An 8,038-nucleotide genomic window follows, 5' to 3' on the forward strand; every position below is an offset into this window, starting at 1 on the left:
TTCAACTCATGCCCACTGTCTTGTCACAGAAGTGGTGGTCACCACAGAAATCTTAAGTCCCTTTCTCCAGTCTAGAACAGACCTCCACAAGGCAGGAATAACCACTTTCAGGTATGTGATGCAGCAGGTAGTCCTAAAGTATATTCCCAAACTGTAAAGCATAAAATCCCCCAAGAAAACCTCGAAAGCAAAAATGGTCAGATAATGTTGCTATGTCTCTGAGCTGCTGGCAAAAGTAAGAACATTGCATACAACTCCTCAGTCTTTGTTAGAGCAGTCAAACAATTGAGCTAAAATTACGTAACTCAGGTCACTGCAAAACACTCGCTTGTGACCAGTATCTTAATCTGTCCCTTTCCTAGATGTTATGCCATCTTTCTAATGTTTCTTTCACTGTTTTAAGCTGCCCATTTTAGGGGCTACACATCATAAATGGAAATGTAGAGGAAAATATGCAGAGGAGACTGAAATCCTTTCCTTGTTCTGTCAAATGACAGCATCAATCAGGGAAGTATGTGACATGTCACAGAACATAGCTAAAGCCAGAGATGACAATTTAATGCGGTGTGTATGTGCTCTAGTCCACCAAAGGTCAAGACATATAAGCTCTGAAATGATTCACAAGATGTGTGAAACGTGCCAGGGAAATGGCACATGCCAGAAGTTCACATGCTGAAACTATAAATTACCAGATCAGGATATGTGCCTTGTAGTAGACTGCTGTCAGGGCATAAGTGGCCAGGTAGAATGGAAAGGATGTTAGGAAATAGAGAGTTGTCAGAAACTGCATATGGGAAATGAAATGCAGAGAGGCACTCTGGTAGCAAGGAACTCTCTCAGTACAGGCTGTAGAACAGTGATGAGGGTCTCTTGGTGAAAGCAAACCTGCTGCAGGAGCAACACTCCTGGGTGAGTTTAGGTAGACAGGCATCACTTTCATCAGTAGACTTTGAATGGTGTGCAAGTGCATTTCATTCAAAGAGGTCTCCAGCCTTCAGCAGGAATTTCCTTGGAAAAGGTCCTTCTATTTCTCTAGTCTGCCAACATCCACTTCAGAGGGCAGAGGCTGTTCCCCCTCCTAATGTCAGGCAAAAAAAGCAGAGTGGAGCAGAGCTATCCAGTACAAGATCCTAGCAACAGCATCTATACAAGCATTTCAGAGAAGAAATTTTCCAAAGATCAACCTAAATCTGGAAAACAAGGGAGACAATACCTTTGCATCTGACTCCAGAAGGAATCGTCCTGTTGTTTGTTGCTTAAATGTCAAAGCTTCTAACAGGACCAGAAATTGGAGTAACTGGAGAAAAGAAGATGCAGAATCCTCAGTAAATTAGCAGTGATAAGTATTTGAAGGATTTTTACAGTTTGTTGGCCTGTGATTAAAATCATAGTTAAGCACAATAGACCCTTCTTCCCTTTGCATCCCAGCACCAGGAAGAGAACAACCCACAGAACACTGACAAAATTTACTAGTTAAATTAAAACCTTCCTGAAGATATGTTAGAAGCTAAAAGATAATGCTTTATGGCTCATCATTAGAGAATAATAGATGGCATGTCTTTAATCACCCACGCTGTAGCTCCAAGCTGGCAAATATCCATGGGAGTGTTCCACATTATTTGTACGGGTAGGTGTAATAGGTACATTGGGACAGCTCAGTGTTAAAATCAGGCCTGAAAGCTGCATCCATCCTAGCAAGTTAGCCCAGGAATATCTCAGGCATTTCTAGCATCATGGTAGGGGTTGACCCCTTAGTAAACTGTCTTAGTTTCCACAGTGAGTGGCTGAATGCCAAACGCCTGTGGCAAATGTTCCCTGAAAGATCCTATTTGAGACAGTGTGCAGCTAATCAGGCACATGGATTACAGTCTATCAGTGCCTGAAAATATATACCTGGAATGTTCCCCTACAAATCCAGACCCAATAATATAGATACAGAAAATATTATTTACACGATCAATGCTAAACTGAAGAAGTAACATAATGAAAATATCTCTAAATATCTCAATAATCACTGTGACATTGGATTAAAAACACAGTCTCTGATGCTGGATGTAATGGAGTCAACAGAGGGGATCCTTGGATTATTTCAGCTGTGTTTTGGACATCTCTCTATGTCTTTACAATGTCTTTGTCTAACCAAGTGATGGTCACTTGGAATAGAAATACCTGAGATAAGTTCTTGAGATAACTACCAAGTCATTAAAATCCACATTCAAGCACTTCCTGTGCACCATTTTCTGGCTATCAAAAAACCCCAAAGTGTAGCTCTTACACTGTCTTAGCTGATGCATGGAATAGGGTTGAGGTATATTGCCTGGTCTCTCCCACTGCTGGAGTTGCTCTCTTCTGCGTTAAGCAAAGCTACAGCATTGGGAAAAAAATTGTAAGTATCACTAAGTCATTGGAGATGTCAATTGGAGAAAGTCTCTCTTAGATTCAGGCTTTGTATACAAAGTAGTTTTTTTCTGTTAAAGAAGGTAAGCAAACAGAAAAGAAGCATGCTCATGCAAAAGCAAAATTACATGGCAATTACTTAAAAATAATAATAAAAAAGCTTAAAATATTAAGGCTAGAAGAAAGATTTGATAGAGAGATATAATATAGGACTGACTCTCAACCCTAGCACTTTTATTTCTGTTATGTTTTTGTATTGGTTTAACACAGTCTGAGTTGTAGCAGGGAAGGGAGAAGCCACAAAGGCATCTTCTGAGAGAGAAGCTGCTTGAAGATTCTACTATGTCCAATAGAGCCAAACCATGAAGGCTCTGGTGATGGACATGTTAGAGAAGTCAATAATGCCTCTGTGATGACTGATTTAAGAAGGCAAAAATCACACACAATTTCTCTTTATTCTTCGGTGGGGTGGGGGGGCGGAGGGCCCTGTAAAAACATGTCACTTGATAGAACTTGAGAACAAACAAACCTACGAACACCAATTCTCTCCCGAGTCAGAGGAAAGGGAAAAAATGAAGGCACATGAGGAGAACAGCATGGCAACACCAAGGTCAGTGAAAAGGAGGGGGTGGAGGAGGAGGAGGAGGTGCTCCAAATGCTGGAGCTGAGATTGTTCTGCAAGCCATGCTGAGGACTATAATATAACAAACTGTTTCCCATGAAGTGCACGAGGGGAGGCAGAATTCACCTGCAGCCTGTGAGAACAAGGTGCTCGTGGTCGAGTGTGTGGATGCTGAAAAGTTGTGATCTAGTGAGAAACTCGAGCAGAAAGAGAAAAGATAGAGGAAGATGACCCCTGCTTCCAAACTAGAACAGCTCATCGTTAAAAGACTATACCCCATGGACTAAAGTGACCCACGCCATGTAGTTCAGGAAGACCCTTTTGCCCATGGGAGGCACTTAGCAGGTAGGGCAGGACTTGTGAAGATCAGCATCTCCCATGGGAAGGACCTCACGACATAACAAAAGAGACTACTCCCCCTAAACAAACTGAAGAAAGATTTTTTTAAAGTAACAGACTGACTAAAACCCCCATATTTTGTCCCTCTGCTGTCGGTGGGAAGGAAAGGGCTAGGGGAGGAGGGAAGGTGTTCTGAAAGTTTATTTTCATTCTTATTATCCTCTTTTAATTCTGTTAATAAATTTCTCTTTATACCTTTTAAGTTTTGAGTCTGTTTTGCCTTAGGGTGTTTTCTCATAATCCTTATCTCACCCCATGAACCTTTTGGTTTTTCTTTCCCCCTCCTCTGCTCAACTATAGCAGAGGAGAATGAGTGAGCGGCTTTTCGTGGGTGCCTGGCTTCTAGCCAGTGTCAAAACCTGACAGTTTTCTGAATAAAATTATATTTAATTTTTCCAAGTTATAAAAAGATTTGGGTTTTCTCAGTAAAAGGACAATTTTTATAAGTGTTAAACAGAAAATTACAGTCTCTCTTCCCCAAAAGAGCAAGCAAGAAGACAAATAAACAAAATCTCATTGTGCATGCAGTAGTTAGTATTAAATCTGAAAGAAATGCTATTATTATAAGGTGCCAAGGATTACTGATAAATCAGATGGTTATGTTACAATTCATAGGGAGCTGGAAAACTGGACCAACAGCGATTTGATGAAGTGAAAGAAGGGCAAATGCAAAGGAGAGGAAAAAATTTACACACTGGGAGGCAACCAGCTGGACAGCAGCACTGCACAGAAGAATCTGGGGGTCTTGGTGGCCAGCAAGCTGGCCATGAGCCTGCAGTGGGCCTCAGGATGGCTCAAGGACAAGAGTTGCCAGCAGGCCAAAGACAGAATGCCTCCTCACCAAGTTTGTCTAGTGACCAACACCCCAGAGGGCTGTGTGGCCTTTCAGAAGGACCTCAGTAGGTTGGAGAGAAGAACTGTGTGAAATTCAACAGAGGCAAATGCAGGGTCCTGCACCTGGGGAAGAACGACCCAGGCAGCAGCACAGGCTGGGGGGGACCTGCTGGAAAGCAGCTCTGTGGAGAAGGAGCTGGGGGTCCTGGTGGACAACAAGCTGTCCATGAGCTACGAAGGATGAAAGAACTTTAAGGGACCGGAGCATTTTTTGTACAAGAAGAGTAGGAGAGAGCTGTGACTGTTTTGCCCAGAGAGATGAAAGCTCAGGGGGATATTACCAATATATTTAAATAGTTAAACAGAGAGAATGAAGAAGACAGAAACTGACTCCTCTTGGTGGTGCCCAGTGACAAATTGGAGGCTATGAGCACACGAATATGTAAGAACACACATTTTTGTTCTGGTTGTGGTTGAGCACTCAAATAGGCTGCCCAAAGAGGTGTCTCTAGCTTTGCAGACTGTCCCAGACTGGACAACCTTATGCACCTGGACATATGTGAGGGAGAGAACTAGAAAGTCTCCAGTTGTCCTTGCCAATTGTCAGCTGCTGTGGCTGTGATGCAACTTCATGAGTTTGTGATTTTGTGAAGTGGATCACACTTTTTTCCTGATTTCTGCCCTAGAAATGCAAAAACATCAATTAGATAGAGGAAGGTGTTGCATAGCGTAATTTTTATGCCAGATCAAGTTAAGAGCTTTAGTTAATTTTATATTACCATACAGAAGCCTTGTGTGGAGAGGTTACTGGCCTCATTTTAGTAATTTTCAGACCCTAAGTATGTTAATAGGAATGTACACACACCATTCTTTAGAGTGTTTATTGTACAAAGTACCACCTTTCACACTTCACCACTGGAAGACATTTATCAGATCACAGTATTTTGAAGCAAAATATTGTTCCAACTATTCAGCAGCTTCTTCTACAGAGCTAAACATTACAGAATGTTGCCCATGGCAGTCTGTCTCCAAACATTTGACCTGTTCATGTATTGTCTGTCTAAAGCAATGAGGCTTTTGACCTCTAGAATACCCATGTCAACATTCCAAATCCTTCAGTCAGTGTATAGATTTATTTTTAAAAAACCCAAAATGAACACAAAACCCCCAAAGATGCCTAGACTATTCATAAATATGGACCAAAATTGTAGCAAATGCCATTGTCTCCAAACTACTTACTGTTTGCTTTACTGGGGGGAAAAAACTGTCAGGAAATAGAGTTTAATGCTAGTGTAGAATGAGGTCATCTGCATAATTACTAAGTTACTTAATAATTACTGCCAAATGTGATTGGTTTCTATTTGGTCACTTACATACATGATTATTCAGAAAAAATAATTAATGGCCTTCACCATTTCTGTAAACTGAATGTGGGTCTTTCTCTTTTCTCTCTCAATTTCACACCATGCTGAGCCATATCACCCCCCACCTTTCACACCCTACTGGTCTCTTGCCGACCTCTCTTTTAACCCTGTTTTTTAGTACTTTCAAAGTAGTAAGCAGCTTTGGTTCCCATTGTTCACATAATCCATTTTGTATTATCTTAAAACAATATTTAGCAGAAGGGCCAGAAAAATTCCTAAAATAATGAGATTTAATTTGGATCCTGTGTAGGTATCTCCTCTAATGTAGTCCATTTGCTCTATCTGATTTAAACAGTTCTTTGTTTGACTAATTTGCTGCTCCCTCTGCAGCCTGGTCCCTTATCCAAATATCTCATCTTTTAAAACTTTATCCTGATAATCATGCTAATCAAATTAAACTAAGCCTGTAATTGTTTCTCAGCCCTTTAGTTTAACTGTTGAAACTCACTCCTACTCCATATCCAAAAATGTCTGTCTTCTTAGAAGGTGGAATTTTTATCTGAGATGGATAAAATATTCTGAGCTCCCGGAATACATATAAATTTGAGGAAACTGTAAAAGAGTCCACTTTTACCAAAGAAGAGAGCTAAAAGGAAAGACAGAAACACTTAGAACACAACAAGAACATAACCAATTATCCATAAGCTTCTTTTGCTTACCTGTACTCATACTAAAAGCTTGCCCAAACCTCGACCCATCACAAGTATTCTTGTTCGTTTTATTTGAAGAATAGCATTGTGTAAATTTTTCTCTTCAACCAGCTTATAAAACCCTGTAATTCTGATATGAAAGAAACATACAATACACAATACTGCATTCTTTTCAAATTGCTTTTGCTTTTTTTTTTTTCTCTTTAAGAGCCTGTAACAACAAGCTTTATGCAAAATGACATTCAGGAAACATGCTTCTTTGAAACAAACTGTGATTTCCATCTTACAGTAATAGCAGAAACTACCGCTACATGCTACTTTTCTATGTATATTCTAAACAGTTCCCCTTCCATTCCCTTTGTTCTGATAAGCTCTCATTGTTTGCTTTGTTCTCACAGAAGGAGAGAACATGGAAGGATGGCAAAATCTTACATGAATTTGAGGAGAAGGATGAAGACTTTTGCACTGGAGGATCATGAAGAATTTTTAAATATGAGAATTACATAGAAAGTCAGAGGACCAAACTTGCACATGAAACTAGTTGCATGAAACTGTGAACTAGCTTACCGATGTTATCTTTTCAAGGCCCACAGTTGCACTTCAGAAGAAGAGCAAAGTCAGTCTCATACACATTCTGTCTGGTTTAAGGACTTTGCCCACTGTCACTGAAGTTCCTTCAGTCACTGCTCTACAGACATATTCTCTACTGAATTCTAATAAATATTTGCCAGCAAAACAATGCATGGCAGAGGACCACAAAATTATACAGGACTGCACTAAGCTGCCCCATCTAGCTATTTTATATCTTGACTCACTCCACTGACACATACAAGGTGCTGTACGATAAAAATGCAAAGTCGAAAGATAAGAAATAATCCCTGTTCCTAAAGTGTCTCTTTCCAAGAGTGTCATCTAAATCTGCAGAGGTGAGGAAGGAGTTGAGCCCATAAGCTTGATGTTAAGCTTTCCTTCCAGGGTGTGCATTTAGATACATACAAGCAGTTTGTGATGAGAATATAGTTGTTTCAAAATGTGTCTTGAAACAAAAGTTCCCATTGACTACCTGTTGAGTTCAAAGGATAGAAGGCTAGGAGACCCCACGGGGTTTCAGTCTAATCCCATTCTTCTCAGTATTTTAATTACCAGCTTGAAGAGTACAACCTGCAAAAGTTGTACCCAATCCAAGTGATGCCTGGAAAGGCTGACCTGGACAGAGACTAGACAGAGCAAAAGGAATAAAATAAGTATTTCTTGAAAGGATACACCTTGGGCAGTGCAAGAGCCTGGCCAGAGCTGCACCCAAGTCGAATCCAAGATGCATTTTGGTCACGAGTTTTAACTTTTATAAGTTTCGGTTCATCCACATATTGGGGTCAGTTGTCCAACCACAGCTCGAGGTTATGAAGTCTCAACCCCTTGGCTTGCCTCTTTCGCTTTGCCCTTGTTCATGTTTTTTGGGTAACGGGTGTCCTTGATTCTCTAGCTAGGGAGGGAATGTTTTGTCTGACTGTGAAGAGAACTTACTAACACCTAACATGAAGTTTCAGAGTTACATACCAAGCAGCAGAGAGTCTGAAAAATATGAAAGCTAAAACCTAAGGCATCACAAGAGTAGGGAGAACTGTATATCAGCCATCGGACCTCAGCCAACAGAGGAGCTAGTGATGGCAGCAGACACAGTAATGGCTTCCAAAAATAAAGAAAAAAGAGTT

The sequence above is a fragment of the Sturnus vulgaris genome, chromosome Z (assembly GCF_052056855.1).
Source record: "Sturnus vulgaris isolate bStuVul1 chromosome Z, bStuVul1.hap1, whole genome shotgun sequence".
NCBI lineage: Eukaryota > Metazoa > Chordata > Aves > Passeriformes > Sturnidae > Sturnus > Sturnus vulgaris.